This window comes from Cryptomeria japonica, chromosome 2 (genome assembly GCF_030272615.1).
Source record: "Cryptomeria japonica chromosome 2, Sugi_1.0, whole genome shotgun sequence".
In the NCBI taxonomy this organism is placed as follows: Eukaryota; Viridiplantae; Streptophyta; class Pinopsida; order Cupressales; family Cupressaceae; genus Cryptomeria; species Cryptomeria japonica.
Genome location: NC_081406.1, coordinates 610,567,692 through 610,585,164, shown reverse-complemented (window position 1 = coordinate 610,585,164; position 17,473 = coordinate 610,567,692).

The window sequence follows — 17,473 nt, the reverse complement described above, 5'->3', positions numbered from 1 at the left end:
CCACTTGGCACTTTAGATTTTCTAACCCATCTCTTGGTGTGATCTTGTTGTATTTCATCTACCTTTTTCTTTCCTTTCTCATTATCTTTTTCATTATTAACCGGTTGAGTCTTGCTTCTGCAATACTTAGCAATATGACATATTTTGTTGCATGCATAACATGTAACATTGTTCTTCTGAATTGCTTTGACATATCTAGTATCATTTCTTGACCTACAATAATTAGAAAAATGTCCAAAAATTCCAAATGCATGACATTTAACATTCATTCTACAATCTTTTGATCTATGGTCATATTTCTTGCAGTTTGTGCATTGACCGGGAACTAAATTGTAGTTTTGATTTGCCTTATTTCTACACTATTTAGCCATATGCCCAAATTTATTGCATACAAAACATCTACCATTGAATTTATAAGCATTAGATTACCTTACCGGTTTCCTCTGCTCTGATGAATTTTGCATACCAGCTATCTGATCTTCATTTGCAGTACCAGAGCTTTCATCTTGTACAAATCCAAGTCCTCTAGAATCATCAATCTATCTTTGTCTTTTTAATAAGTCATCCAACTGTGCAATATTGATCCTAAACTTTTCTTTATACTCACTTGCAGTAGTCAAATCATCCCTTAGAGTAGTTATTTTCCTTTTAGGTTCTTGTTCATTGTTCTGGGAGTGTGCCAAATCAGTTTTCAACAGATTATTCTCATGAGTCAATCTGCCACATTCATCAAATTTGTTCTTCAGAGATATAACAAGATTATCTTCCTTCTTCTTTCTATCCTCAATATCTTTTGATAACCTCATAGTCAGATCTTGCATTTCATTCTTCACGAGCATGTTTGCTTGACTTAGTTTCTGACATTGTTCCTTACGAACATTCTTCTCCTCATCATCCAATTGTTGCAAAAGTTATTTTCTCTTGGCTTGAGAATATGATAACATTTCTTGCAGGATAAGAGTGAATTCATTTGTAGAATTCAATTCTTCTTGCAATTTCAAGTTCTTCATCCTTTCAGCATCATAATCCTCAAGAGCCATCTCAAGTTGCTTCTCCATAGCCATGTTCAAAGATTCTGGTTTCAAATCTTGCTCAAGTTGTTAAACTTCTTCTGAGGAACCAGGCTTTGATACCAATTGTTGGGATCCAAGAACACTGACAGGGGGGTGAATCAGTGTTCTACCGGTATAAACATTTTTTAACTTTCTAGACCATGCATATATAAATTGGTAAACAAATAAACAAATAACAAGAAGCAAATAAACCATCCACATAAATGAACACCATAACACACATAATTTATGCGTGGAAAACCTCAATGAGGAAAACCCACAGTGAGAATTGTGACCCACAATATTAGTTCACTGTCTATATGAAAAGATATTACATATAATAGGGGTTGGCACTTGCAGGAAGGCACATTGCCTAGAGCATACTACTCATCACTAAAGAGCCTCACTGATTGCAAGCTTTCTGCTAAAGTAAATTACTGAAAAATGAACTCGAGAATGCATCTGCTATGCCAAATAGAGTTCTAGTTCTGGTTCTGCTCTGTACCGGTTCATAAACCCTGAACTACAACCGGTATGACTTTTCCTCCAAGAATGCTTCCCAAGCTATCTACAGATCATTTCATGATATAACATTCACATACAAAATGATCTTCATACATATATTTCACATCATACAGTTCTGCTATATTCTCCTATATCATCGATCACATATGTGTTGGCATTTTGGATATGTTGATATGGTTTTGTCATTGATGTCAACACCTTTCATCACTTGTCAACACTTATCAGCACTTGGAGATCTTTGGTTATGTTCATCGGCAAGTCAGAGACTTATGCACAATCACCGGTATTTGGTTCACCGGTACATTATATTGTTCACCGGCACTTGGAATGACTTGGAGACTACTTGGTTATGTCGAAGACATTCTTCAATCACTTGGTTTTGGCAATTTGGTTAATTGTTTATTCAGGTTTGCATATTTGTTGTTACCGGCAAATAATTCCAAGATATGCACCGGCAGGTATATCTATTCCAGATCAGCACGACACATTATGGAGATGATTTATAATTATTGTAAATGCATTGAGCCGACATCATACATCAGATATTGATTTATTTGTAATTGATTTTATTGTAATATCTTTTAGTGAGCTGACCTATTCAAATTGGTCTTAGGTTATGGTATAAATGTAAGATCTCATTTGTGAGATTGATATGTGAATGCGAAAAGGATTGCAATAAGGTATATGCGAAAATAAATAGAGTTATACACGCAGAGATCATTTGAAGGTTGAAGGAAGGATTTTGTGAAGGCAATCAGAACTAAACCGGTACTGAATCCAACATATGAAGATGCTATTTTGAGCAGTACATTATCATTGGATTTAACCATCCAATTGTAGTCATTGTGACTCTCATTTTGTGATTGAGCAGTGAGCTCTAGGCAGCTGGCCTTTCTACATGTGCAGAATCCATATTGTACACATATACTATCTGCAGTAGTATCATTTGATTGTGGGTAAGGCTTCCCACCATGGTTTTTCCCCTTACAAGGTTTCCACATACAAAATATTTGTGTTATGTGTTGTGGATGTTATTGTCTTTCTATTTCATGCATTAATGTTTATCGGTACTGCAATTAAATGTTAACACTGTCTACCGACATAAAGTTTGGTTTATCGGTATTAAGCATTAAGTTTTGGTTAAGTTAATTTTGGTTGAATTTATTGGACAACTGACTCACCCCCCCCCCCCCCCTCTCAGTTGTCTCTAGAACCTAACAATTGGTATCAGAGCCTAGTCCTCTTTTTGCAGAAGCTTAACAGCTTGAGGAGATCTAATGTCTTCTAACTATTTCAGGAAGGACAATCTGAAACTTGATGGAACTAACTATGGCATATGGAAGTTCAGGATGGAGACACATTTGAATTGCATTGGAAAAGACATATGGGATGTTACAAAGAATGACTATACTGCAGCTACTCAAGGTCAACCTAATCCACCTAACTTGGATAAAGATGAAGAAAATGATTGCAAAGCAAGAGAAGCACTTTTGAGCGCATTGTCTGATCAGCAAGTCATGGGATTGTCAGATAGATCTACTGCTAAAGCTATTTGGGACAAACTGGAAATATTGAATGAAGGAGATTCCACAATCAAAATTGCAAAACTTGAATGCTTCCGGGTCAGGTATGAAAGTCTGAAAATGGAAGAAGAAGAAGAAGAAAGGATTTATGCTTTTATGGAAAGAGTAAATGAAATTGTTTTGGGTATACAATGTTGTGGAGGAACCTTAAGTGAAGATGAGATTGTTTCTAAAGTTTTAAGAACTTTGCCACTAGCATATAAAATGAAAGTTACTGCTATAACTGAATTGAGAACAATGCCTAATGCATTAGTATCTAGAGACACTTTGGTTGGAAAACTTTTAGCTTTGAGCATGAGGAATTTGGTCCTGTTACTACTATCAAGATAGATCTAGCTTTCAAGGCATCATCATCAACTACAACATCATCATCATTATCTGATAAATCTGATTGGAAAGCCTTCTATGCAAGAGAACTTGAAGAAAGTAGGAGAGAAAATGAAGAACTTGAAGCACTATTTGCAAGGAAAATGCCTAAAGGTCCAATTGGAAGTAAATATGAAGGTAAAGCACCCTTTAAATGTTTTAACTGTAATAAGATTAGTCATATGGCTTCTAGATGTCCTGATAGACATGCAAGATTAAGAGAAGAACCTAAAAGAACATATAAGCCTAACCCTCACTATCAGAAATACAAGTTTAGGAAGAATAGAGATAAATCTTGTTATTATGTTAATTAAGGACTTACTGATGATTCTAATGAGGATCCAGTAGACAATGGATGGGCTTTTGTTGCTATAACAGAAGATCAACTAGCACCTATTGTTCAATCGGTAGAGCAGGCCCTGGCAGCAAAAGTTGAAGATAAGGATGAATGGATTATTGATTCAGGATGTTCACATCATATGACTGGTGATAAGAGTAAATTCTTAACCTTTCAGGATTACAATGGAGGTCTAGTAAGATTTGGAGATGATAAAGCTTGTTTGATCAAAGGAAAAGGCACTATATCTTTTGATGGTCAGCACAATACTGATAATGTTTACTATGTTGAAGGTTTCAAGCATAATCTTTTGAGTTTTGGTCAATTAGTTGAGAAAGGATTTCAATTACAATTCAAGAATGGTAAATGCAAAATCCTAAACAGAACTGGTTTGGAAATTGCAACCGGTAATCAGACTAAAGGTAATATCTTTCATTTGAACAACAATGAAAAAGCATGTTTGATTGCACATATTGATGAAAGTTGGTTATGGCATAAGAGACTTTGTCATGTAAATTTTGATTGCATTCTGAAAATCAGTACTACTAAGGCAGTTATAGATTTACCTAAGATTGTTAAACCTCACAATCTGGTATGTAAGGAATGCCAATTTGGAAAGCAAGTTAGAGCAACTTTCAGGAGTATTCTGGAGAAGTCTAACAATGTTCTTGATTTAATTCATACTGATTTATGTGGTCCAGTTGTTACTACTTATCAAATTGCCATTAGTTTTATATACAAAGTCATTCTATATACTCTATTCGGTTACCACTACCGAAATATTTAGTCGGTATGAACAGCCTAGTTAGTTACAAAAGGAAAATAGTCACAAAGCCCAGTATACACCGAGCTGTCTACTGAGTGTTATTTCATGACTACCGAGTAGTAAAGATAATACACCGAGTTGATATACACTGAGTGAAACGTGTTACCAGATTCATTGAACCTGGACACACATATGAAAATGTGTTACAAGATCGAGGCACACATAATCAATATCACATTGGAAATTACACATACAGATTTTGTATAATTCTGAGGTCATCTAACCAATGAAATATTTTGCATGGTTATTTATTCGAGATATCATGTTTGTAAGATCGAAGCAATGAATCAGATCACCGACATAAGAAGTCTATTTATACAGCATGAATTTAGGGTTAGAAAGAGGTGTGAATGTGAGAAATGTGTGTGCATATGTGTATGAAGCAAGAATTATGTGATACATGAGAAATCACAGAGTATTATGACTGTTACAGAGACACAGAGGTCACCAAGAAGGTTATCAGAGAACAGTCAAGGAACAGAGTAAACAAAAGGGTTTATCGAGTTACTTTATGAGTTACCGAGGTATGCTATAGGCAAGGTAATCTTATTTTGAGCACATAGAATCTGCTAGAGCATTTCAGATGTAAATTTGCAGATATTTGTAATGATTATATTCTAATATTTTGAAGTTGTAAGAGAAAACCTTTAACAGGGTAGAAGACTCTAACCAAGTCTATAAATTGTAAATCCTTTAACTGGGTGCTACACTTATATAGTGTTGTATAAACCCTTTAGCAAGGTAGATCTAACTGATCTTAATACTCCTAATAGGGTAAGCTATCAGAAATAGCTAAATGTAGCTCTAACCAAGCACTCTTTATTATTGCAGTAGTGAAGTTGTGGGTGGCATCCCCACCGCAGTTTTTCTCTCTAACCAAGAGTTTTTGCGTGACCAAAATATATGTGTTATGGAGTGAATCATGTATGAATGTTATCTGTTGATTATAGTTTTGTTTTATGTTACTGCACTATTCTGTTTATGCATAACAGTAAAGATAACGTTGAGAAAAGGATTTAAAGTACTGATTCACCCCTCCCCTCTCAGTACATTAGCTTTCCATATTGGGCCTAACAATTGGTATCAGAGCTTGAATCTTGGAAAAGGGTTTAACTACCTAAAGAGAAAGATCTTATCAATGGAAGGCTACAAACAATCTCGGAGGATTGTGTATCTACAAGAAGAGCTGGATAATGCAAATCAAGTGATTGCAGACATGCAAAGGCAAATGTAAAAATCTCTGAAAGTAAGGAGAAGATTATCTGATGACTTGCAAGATTCTCAAGAGTTAGTGGAACAAATTGAGACATCATCTGAGAATAGTATATCTGAAGAAACTGAAGAAATGATTGGAATGTTGAAAGAAAAGAACAAAGCATTGGCTGATCAACATAAAGCTATGAAAAGAGAACATGAACATTTCAGTACACAGATGACTAAAAATCTAGATGCATTAAGGATAGCCGAGGATAAAGCAAGAGATCTACAAAGAGAGAAACAACAACTTGAAGTCTTAGTATCTAATAAGAATGATGAAATCATAAGGCTAACTGGTATTCAACAAAATCTGACAGATCAACTAGGTTATACACATCATGAAGCAAATCTGAAAGATGATGAGAATCAAGCATTGAAACTTGAAGTATCAAGGTTGAGCAATGAACTTGAAACAAAGAAGAAATCCAAGGAAACACTGAAGAAGAGTTATGAAGCATCAAAGATGTTGGATGAGCAACTGAACACAAGATGACCCTACAAAGAAGGAGGACTCGGTTACAAAGGAAAAGACTCTACCAAGAAGGGAATATGCACTACCGAGAGAGGAGAATCATCAAAACAAGCTGGAAGAAGGAATAACATCAAAAGGAAGAAGCCTATTTGCTACTACTATGGAAATCAAGGTCATACTGCCAACATGTGTCAAATCAGAAAAGGTAAGCAACCGAATACCACTAAAACCAATGGTTATTGTTACAATTGCAATAAATATGGTCACACATCTAATCAATGTAGGACAAACTCTATTAACATTTATCAAAAGGCAAAATTCAAAGGGTTTTGTAAAAACTACAATAGATATGGACATAGTATTGAGAAGTGTTGGTTTAAGCAAAAGAACCGCATGTGGTCTACACACCGAGCAAATACTAGAGGTTACCGAATTCACACAGATCCTTACCGACAATATTCTGCAATACCATGGGATTACAATACAAGGATATGGTGTGAATGTTGTGGAAGATATGGACATATAAGTGCCAACTGCTTTATAAGGTTTGGAATGAATAACCGAAGATCATGGAGAAATCTTGGTATGGCATGTTTTCATTGTCACAAAGTTGGACACTTGGCTGGAGATTCCAGAGATCAACCTAGAGAAGACACTGAGGAAATAAAAGAGAAATTAAAGATGATTTGGAGAAAGAAGGAAATTGTGTCAAATAAAGAAAGCACCTTACCTACCAAGTTAGGTGCTCCCACTCCAAATTAATCGGTAAGGGTATGAAGGGACTGCATTCTCACAAGGTTAAATCTTAAACAATTCCTATTTTAGTATGTACTGAATTCAAAATCTGCATAGTAAGATGTAGTAGTAAGTTTGAAATTCTATCAAAGTCTTTTGGAGCACTTTATAGGAAAACTGTTAAGTCGGTGAATTCAGGAAGCCTGTCAAGTCGGTATATGAAGTAAATCTGGTTACTCGGTTAAAGCGCAAAATAAAAGAAAAAAAAGTTAAGTGAATCGAGTGCATTTAATGTCTTTAACCTAACTTGCATAGAGCCCAAGAAGGTATTTTTAAGTACTTAAAAGGTTTTTCGCTGTCATTTTCATTCACTCAGTTTTCGAGAAGCAGAGCAAAGTGAATCAAGGTGATCAAACCATCTTCAAAGAAAAATATAAGGTATTTACATCGAACCTCATCGCATTGCTAAGCTGGTTTACCGAACTCATTAAGTTGTTATTATCTGCTGAGTGTGAACCGTCTGCCGTTTGTTAAGTTCTCAAACCCCAAGGTTCCTGTGTCAATTTTTATCTGAAATCAAAATGGCATCTAAGACCCAAGACCCCATTGTTGTCACAAATGTAGAAAAGCCCTCACTAAAATACTCTTTAACTCCCAAAATTGCATCTGAACCGGATGACAAAACTGCTTTTTCACTCATCCCGGATCGAGTCTTGTTAGTCGAGGATGTGAGATTCTTCACAAAATGTCGTGTTGAAGAACTCGGTCATGTTGAGATCAAACATGCATATGATGAATTGTGCACAGATGGTAAAATGGATAGCAAGTATGAGCATATCAAAATCAAGGGACTGACTGAAGCCCTAACCTATCCCTGTGTGTTCAAAACCCAGTGGGTCAAGTTTGTACTAAGCCAAGTGCATGATGATTTCATGTGGCTACAAGAGCAACCGTTTAAGATCACTAAAGAAATCATTCATCTGATCACTGGTTAGCCTATCTATGATCATGCCTGAGCATAGAAAATGATATCACAGAAGGAATTGATCAGTTTAACTGGAGTTGAATCGGATTACAGAGGTCTAAAGTTGAACAATGCCACTGATCCTGAACTCAAATTTGCCATTAGAGTAATTGGTTACTGTTTCTTCCAATCGGCAAGGGAAAACAGTGTACCCTGTGCAGCAGTGGACTTAGCATACAAAATTGTTAAGAAAGGCATGAAAATTGACTTGTGTGAAGTATTGTTGAAGAACTTGTTTGAAAATCTGAACACAATCAAGAAGCTGAAGAAGAACAACTCGACAAATACTCTAAAATTTGGATCACTACTTGTATGTATGTTTTTCTACTTTGAAAAGTTTTTTCCAACAGTCGGTAAAGTTGTTTGGGAACTACACCGACCAATCACCCATCAGATCAATGACTTCATCAAGAAGTTAGGTAATAACTTTAATGATACAATGGATGATTACTTTAGCAAGTTCCAAGAGAAAATGCATAACAGGTACCGGATTCCACCACAGCTGGTAGAAAAATACAAAGATAAAATATGTTTTGAGGTCAACACCGATTACTGTTATATGAATGTTGTGGAACCAAGGACTCAATCTTTGTCACCTATGGGTTACGAGATTGATTTTGATAGCACACAACAGCAAATTGATGCCTATCTATCATTGCCAAGGCATACTACCAAGCTGAGGTATGCAACCTATGAAGAGGTGAAGGAAAAAGTAAAAATGAGCATTGTAGTACCTAAGGCTACAAGAAAAGCTACAAAGATGATTAAGGCATTAACTGAGAAATTTGGAGAAGAGTCTTCCTCCACACCTGTCAAAGGAGTTCTAGCCATCACCGAAGAGGAGACAGAAGCCCAAGAAGCAGCCATAACACTTAGCACCGAATTGCCCAAGGGAAAAATGTTGAAGAGAAAGAAACAGGACACTTCAATGGCCCTACCGACCCCTCCAACAAAGAGACCTAACACAAGGGCATCTGTTGCATCACCGAGTAAGAAACAAAAGACTGCTGCCATTCCTAAGGTAACTAGAACTTACAAGAAATCTACTTGGAGACTCATTTTGCCAAAAGAGTCGAGTGATACCAAATCTGAAGATGCAAATAAATTTCAGATTGTGAAAAGCAACAAGGTAGATGTACATAGTGTAGAAAATTTTTGTAATAATCTAAAGGAATATGGTGGATTTGGTGGATTCAAATTTGTCAAATATGAATCCAGATCTGCTGATGAAAAGAGGCAAATTGAAGAAGCTGTCATTTGCACACTTCTCAAATTTCGAGTGGTCCCATTAGAAATATGTAATTCTATTCCTACAGAATTATATGCACATATTGAAACCAGATGGAAATATGCCCTAGACTCAGAGAAACAAATCAGAGAAAGAAGTTCAGTGCATCTCTTTCCTGATATGTTGGTTGATGAAATAAAAGAACATCTGACAAATAGCCAAACTCAATTTGCAGTAAAACAAAAGGCCTTGAAACTAATGAATGGCCTGTATATAGAAGTGGAGAAGGAAACAAAAGAGAAATGGAAGACCATCTTTCGAAGAAAGAATGTTGGTGAACAATCTACAGTGGCAATAGTTGATGTCACCGACCAAGAGCCTGATGTCACCAAGCAAGACCCTGCTGTCACCATTCAAATAGATGAAGATATCATGGATGCAGAGGCACCTGAACAAGAAATGATAGGAGGCAATGCTTATGCAAAACTTGTCTCTAGTGAATCTGTTTTGGAACAAGTTCAGCCTTACCCACCGATCAATCAACCTGCTACAACCGAAGCTCCTCAAGCTATAGGTGAAGGCACCGAAGGTCAAAAGTCTACAGCAAAAGGTACTTCACAAGAACAAACCTCTTAAGCACCTTCTAGCATGGAAAATGTTATAGCTGAGACACCAAGCACCGAGACATCGCAGGACACTACCAAGGCTAAAGAAACCGACAAACGTGTTGTCTCTACCGCGCAACCTACCGAGGGTTCTCACGCATCTCAAGCTATTGTAGTGGTTCACCCAGTGAAAGGTAAAGAAAAGAAGTTGAAAAAGCATAGTTTCAAAATTGATTTATCAAAACCCATAGTGTTGCCCAATGTAGACATCTCCAAATTGAAAGGGCAAGCACTCAATGAATTCGGTGAACTGTGCAAAGCAAAGGCCAAACAGGAGAAGCAATTGGCCATACAAAAGAAGAATAAAGTACTTCAAAAGGTAAAGACCTTACTATCAGATATGCTACCTTCAGCTACAGTATCAACCAATGCAACCATCCATATTCAATTGGATGAACTCCTAAATCAGATTGAGACATCTGGAGTAGATGCATCCAAATACTTGAGCAAACTAAAAGACAAGGAGCTAACTGCTAAAATGATAGAGGAAGTACAGAGATCCATTGCTATTGGCAAGGTAAAACTTATCAAATTTATTGCTGAGTTGTCCCCTCAACTCAAGCACATTCTTTCATTATTTCAGAAACTCTGCACATTTTCTTTATTTCTTAAGGACATTAAGAATAAAACAGAAGCAATTGAGAAAGAGATCACCGATCTCTCAAATAAGTTGACCCCCGAGCCCAATTCAGTTCATAATTTTTATACTAAGCTACAACAGCTCATGGCTCAACAATTGAAACTGAGGAATGAAGAACACAAGATCAGGATGGACATAATGACACTTCAAACATTATTCCTTCCTCATCTTTCATCCGTTCAAGAACAGCTAAACCGAGCCACTTATCTCTCTACTACACAAGAGGGAAGCACTTTAGATGGCTTAATTTCATTATTGGCTGATATAAATGCACAGAATTCTTTAATGGACAGTGTAAAGGATGCACTCTCTATCGCTCCCACCGAAGCCAAGACAAAGTACAAATCCATTTTTGATCAGTTGCCACCTCCCAATGGTAACTAAATTTTTTATGTTTGTCAAAAAGGGGGAGTATATCAGAGTATATCAAAGTATATCATTAGGAGTGTATTCAGGAGTGTATAGTATTCAACGTATCAAACAACCGGAGTGTAGTATACAAGGGGATTATACCGAACAGAGAATGAGTGAACCGAGCAATGAACAGAGGAAAGATCAGTGATTACAGAGTATTGATCACCGAGCACACATTACAGAGTTTTGTACAACATATTGATAAGGGGAGTATATTTGATTATACTATTTCAATGACTAATGTATATACTGCATGTTTAGTCAAATTTTGTAAAGTATACAGATTTTTGAGTAATGACTTTGAAAGTAGTTTTGTCAAACATCTCAACTAATGTCAAAAGGGGAGATTGTTACTACTTATCAAATTGCCATTAGTTTTATATACAAAGTCATTCTATATACTCTAGTCTGTTACCACTTGTAACGTCATAAATTGTACGCACTTGCTAAAGCAGTACAATTTAACGCCTAGTTTAGCACCCGCCTTGGCGCAGTTGCATTTTGCATTACATTTCCCCTTTAGCACCTAATTAATCAAATTAATTAGGTCTAAAGGTTCTATTTCATCATTTTCCACATCATAAAGTTGGGCCCTTTCATTAAAGTGTGCCCCTTTCATTTTATTCCTCCAATACATCACTTAATCAAAAACCCTAATTAGGCCCTATTCTGAGCTTGGGGGCTTGATTTCGGGGGTCAAAACATCTCGAACTCACCTGTAACTTTGGGATTCTCTCTAAAATCATCATATCTGACGGCCCTGAAAATTTGGTGAAAAGTTGTCGGGACCATGGCGCCCGGAGTGCACACGGTCCCGGACATTTTTCCCGAAATTTTAGGAGCGCGATCCAATCATAAAATAAAGCTTAACCCCAAGAAATTGGTGGGATATTCAATCTCTAGGTCGGCCAAAAGTTGGAATTAAGACCTAGGGTTTCATACATAAGAGCTCTCTTTCTTCATTTGAAGGGATCCGATTTTTGTTTTCAGGGACCTCATATGTAGCGAAAGAGCAGATCTTTGAAGACTTCAACAACTTTCAACATCCCTCTATCAAGCATTTATCAATTCCATTCATCCATTTAGGGCTTGGAAGACATTGAAGAACAATAGGAGATTACCGACTGAAGATTGGCTTGTACCTCTCCCTTGGGGGTTGGGTATGATTTCATGTTGTTTTCATGTCTTTGCATAAGCTTCAATATCTCATTTATTCATGCTTTAGATCAATTTGCATCTTGATTTAGAGCATTTACATTATCATTAACAAGCAATTAGGGTTTACTTTCTAGGTTGCTCTAGTTTGCTTACTTGCATTTTAGATCTTGCACACACACAAGGTCTGCACACACATTACTTTTACAATACAACTTGGCTATTCGTGGAGGTGGAAATCACTGAAGCAGGGGTTTGACTAAGGCAAAACCCTATATAGCCACCCAAACACCTTTTTCAGATATAAGTGCAGGTTTCAGGACTCGGATGATGTCGCAGGTTGCAGATCCGGGAAAAGCAGGTCGAGACAGCACCCCACACCAAATTGCAGAGCAAGATACCAGGACAGGGGCATGGGGCGCCCTAGTCCTGCCAGGACAAGGGCGCTGGGCACCCTGGTCCCTGGGACAGAGGCGCTGGGCGCCCTGGTCCTCCTGACAGACAGCATTTCCGATAGTTTTCCAGAGTGCAAAATAGCAATTTCAGGTGCAGTTTCAGGTGCAGAATCAGGACAGTGGCGCCCGCGCCCCCGTCTCGAACATTTCCACTCAGATTTTGACTCTGGGTACGCATTTGCATTCTTGTCTTATCTTTGTATTTACAACTTTCCATTGTTTAAGTTCAATTCTGCAATCTTGTTATTAGTTCATACTTGCATTTTAGGGTTAGGAATTGGACTTGCATAATCTTACCTTTCAATTACAACAAAGGAATAGAAACCCTAATAGGTAGCCCATGGCTCTCTCTTTCACCAAAAATAAGTAGCCAATTGTGCGATACCTCTAGGCTCTTTCGTATTCCGTAATGTGTGACAAGAGGTAGGATTAGGACATGTTAACCTAGTCTCGCTTTTTCCCTCACACATTTTGGTGAACCTGACGTGAATCTATCATTGCTTCCTCTTGCATTGCATTTTTTAGATCTAGATCTAGATTTAGTGTGTTTTCATTTCATTTTCATTAAAAAGGAAAAAAAAACAAAAAAAAGAGAGTGTGTTCCTTTGCATTGTGTGTTTAAATTTCATGCAACTTTTTCAAAATGTCAGACTTTTATTTGCAAAATGTTCATGCTTATGATGATTATTATGAGTATAGCCAAGATGAATTAGATGAAGCCTTAGATGAGTTTTTGAACCCTAAAGATGCTAAACCTTCATTTTACCAAAAACTCATAAACCTTGTTACTATGCCATTTCGTTGTGATGAGAAAGATAAGTTGAATGAGTCCTCTCAAGGGTACATTCCTATCAACTCTTCCACTGAATCTAGTAACATGGTTGTTTTCAATAATCCCCCTCTATGAGGAGATGTCTCCTTTTGAATCAAAAGATAAACCTTTTAATAGATATGATCATGCTTTGTTGGATGATGCTCTTGATGACTTTGTGGCTTTATCGAAATCTTTAAACAAGAACAAGACTTCTAAATTGGTTAACATGATAAACTTGAATGAGCATAAAAAGCCTCTCTTTGAAGTCCAAGGTGCTTATCCTTCTCCCACCTTTCAAGTTCCTAAATCACCTCTCCTTACTGTCCAAGGAGGGTATGATCATGATTCCTTTCGTACTCCGAATAAACCAATCATCACTATGCAAGGAAGAAAACCTATAAGTCCTTATAGTTATGCCAAGCAAATAACTAGAGAGAGTTATCATGCGGTTGCCCATACTTATCATACCAGAAATAATAGGCAGCCTAGTCCTCCTCCTGTTATTCCAGTTTCTCTTCCGAATCCTCAACCAATTCTTCCGCAAGCTCCACGTATTTCACAAGTTCTTAGTAAGGAATATGATCTCATAGAACAACTTAAGGCTACCCCTGCTAAGATATCCCTTTGGGATTTCATTCAAACTTCTTCCGCTCATCATGGAATGTTACAAGATGCTTTGAAAGATTTGAATGTTCCTCCACCAAATACATCTAGTAATATAGCATCTTTGGTTAACTCTGTGATGAATCCTAAAGCTCAAATTGTGTTTACCCAAGATGAGTTGCCTACTAGTGAAATTCAACATCAATATGATCCCTTGATGATTGTGGTTATCATGAAAGACACTGCTATAAGACGAACACTAGTAGATAATGGCTCTGGTCTCAATGTATGTAGCATTAATCTTTTGCATAAGATGAATGTGGATACATCTCTAATTGAGCCTGACTCTCATCCTATTCGAGGCTTTGATAATGTGGCTAAAACTTCATTAGGTATTATCACCTTACCCCTCACAGTGGGGCCTGTTACTTTGCCTACTCCTATCCATGTTATGTCGGGAAATCTAACATACAACTTGCTATTAGGGAGACCTTGGATTCACAGTATGCAAGCTGTCCCCTCTACATTGCATAGACAAGTTAAATTTATTTATAACAATAAGACATATACCTTGATAGGTGATACTAATTTCCAAGCTTGTTTAGAAACATCTACTTCCAAAGGGGGTTCTTCTAAGCCGTCCTCATCTAGTGATGACTCTTTAAGAAAGATACCTATCGATGAATCCTCGCTCTCTGATGATCAAAATTCTTTGGATGAGTCTGGAGCTCCTGAAGAAGACTCTTCTCGACTTGAAACTACACATAAGAAGGATTTTGATCCTGAGAAGATTCTCGCAGATGACGATTGGGGATCTCTTGATTTTAATCCCACCTTTGTAGGTGAATAAAAGGTTCCTTCTAGAGAGCTTAAAGCTGAAAAGAAGGAAGAAGCTAAAAATCAATCAACATTACCTGAACCTATGAGTAATAACTTTGTGGCCGCTTCTCAAACTTCTTCTCCCCGCACTTCCAATTCTGAAGGGTTTGATTCTTTGTCTTATGAAAAACCACCTTCTCTATCTGAAATGGCTGATCGTTATGGTCGTGGTTTTCGCATTTTTGCTAAGCATGGGTATCATGGAAATGGTTGTGGCGCTCACGAACAAGGGATAAAGGTTCCTCTAGAGAATAATCTTCACAACCATGCCTTTGGACTTGGCTATAATCCCTGTAAGCACACTAAGGCTTCTAGAAGACCATGTATTAGTGTTAATACTATTTCTACATCTCTATCAATGCAACACCCCGAGTATATTGATGAAGATCCTTCGTGTGCCTGTGCTTTGGATGTTTTTCCTACCGATGATGCTTTAGCTGAATTTTTAGGAGCATATGATACTCTTCCTTGTTATCATCACAATAGGGGACTCCCGTATTGTTTGAACACTGAAGCCTATTTTGGAAAAGAGACGGATAACGATGAGATTGTGAAAGAATTCCCTCAGCTAAAGGATACTCCTCAACAAAGTAATCTTCTCATAAGTGACACCACTGATGTTAAGATGGATCCTTGCAATGAAGAAAAAGTTATTAAAATTGGAAAATGTCTAGACAAAGAGGAACAAAAACAATATGATGATTTATTGCATGAATTCCCCGAGATCTTCGCTTGGACATACTCTGACATGCCTGGTATAGATACTAAGATTGTTACCCATAATATTGTCTTAGTCTCTGATGCTAAGCCCGTGAAACAAAAGATTCGAAAAATGAATCCTAAGGTGGCTCTGCTTGTTAAGGCTGAGATTGAAAAATTATTGGAGGCTGGATTTATCCGCCCTATTGATTATTCTCCATGGATTTCAAATATTGTCGTTGTGGCTAAACCAGATAATAAAATAAGAATGTGTACCGATTTTCAAGATTTAAATAAAGCTTCTTTAAAAGATGATTTCCCTCTTCCAAACATTGACATGATAGTTGATTCTACGGCAGGACATGCCTTGTTATCCTTCATGGATGGTTTTTCAGGATACAATCAAATTTTCATTAATCCTCAAGATCAATTCAAAACTGCTTTTACCACTCCTTGGGGTACGTTTTGTTGGATAATGATGCCTTTCGGACTTAAAAATGTCGGTGCAACTTATCAACGAGCGATGACCCTTATCTTTCACAATTACATGCATAAGATTTTAGAAGACTATGTTGATGATGTTTTAGCCAAATTCATTCGTCGCATAGATCTTATTAAAATCCTTCGTCAAATCTTTGAAAGAATTCGTAAATATCACATGCACTTGAATCCCCGAAAATGTGTTTTTGGTATGGATAGTGGAAAACTATTAGGATTCATAGTTTCGCATCGTGGGATTGAGGTGGATACTAAGAAAATAGATGCTATTGTCAACATGCCACCTCCTAGAAATGTGTCTCAACTCAAAAGCTTACAAGGAAAGATTCAAGCTATTCGTAGGTTTGTATCTCAACTTGCGGATCGTACTTTTCCTTTCCCTCAACTTCTCAAAAAGAATATCACTTTTCAATGGAATGAGGATTGTCAGCAAGCATTTGAAGATTTAAAAATGTATTTGGCTAATCCTCCTATCCTTCGACCGACCGAACCTTCTAAACCCTTCCTTCTTTATACGGCTGCGTCCTCTCATGCTCTTGCAGCATTATTGGCACAATATGATAAAGATGGTAAGGAGTGTCCGGTTTATTATATAAGTCATACCTTACTCGATTATGAGACCCAATATTCTGCGATAGAAAGACAATGCTTGGTCTTGGTGTTTGCGACTCAGAAATTGAGACATTATCTCTTACACTTAGAAGTCCACATCATGGTAAAGTTTGATCCGTTGAAGCATCTTTTCTCTAAAACTGATTTATCAGGACGCCTAGCTAAGTGGGTTATGATGTTAACTGAATTTGACCTTAAATTTGTTTCACAAAGGGCAATTAAAGGGCAAGCGTTGACCGATCACTTAGTTGAGGCCCCTTCACCTTTCTCCTTCCCTAACCCTGAGTCTTTTCCTGACGATTTCATCCTTTGTACAAAGAAAGATGAAACTTGGGAGTTATACTTTGATGGCTCTAAGTGTCGTACGGGATCGGGGGCAGGTGTTGTTATGATTTCTCCTACAAAGAAGTCCATTCCCTTATCTTACCATCTCAATTTCTTATGTACCAATAACATTGCTGAGTATGAGGCTCTTATAGCAGGAATAAAGGCAGCCTTACCTTTGAATATAAAACACATACATATTTTTGGAGATTCTCAACTGATTATAAGACAAGTAACAGGACTGTATCAAGCAAAACAAGACAAGTTATCACAATATAAAGACCTTGCTATCTCTTTGTTACAAAAATTT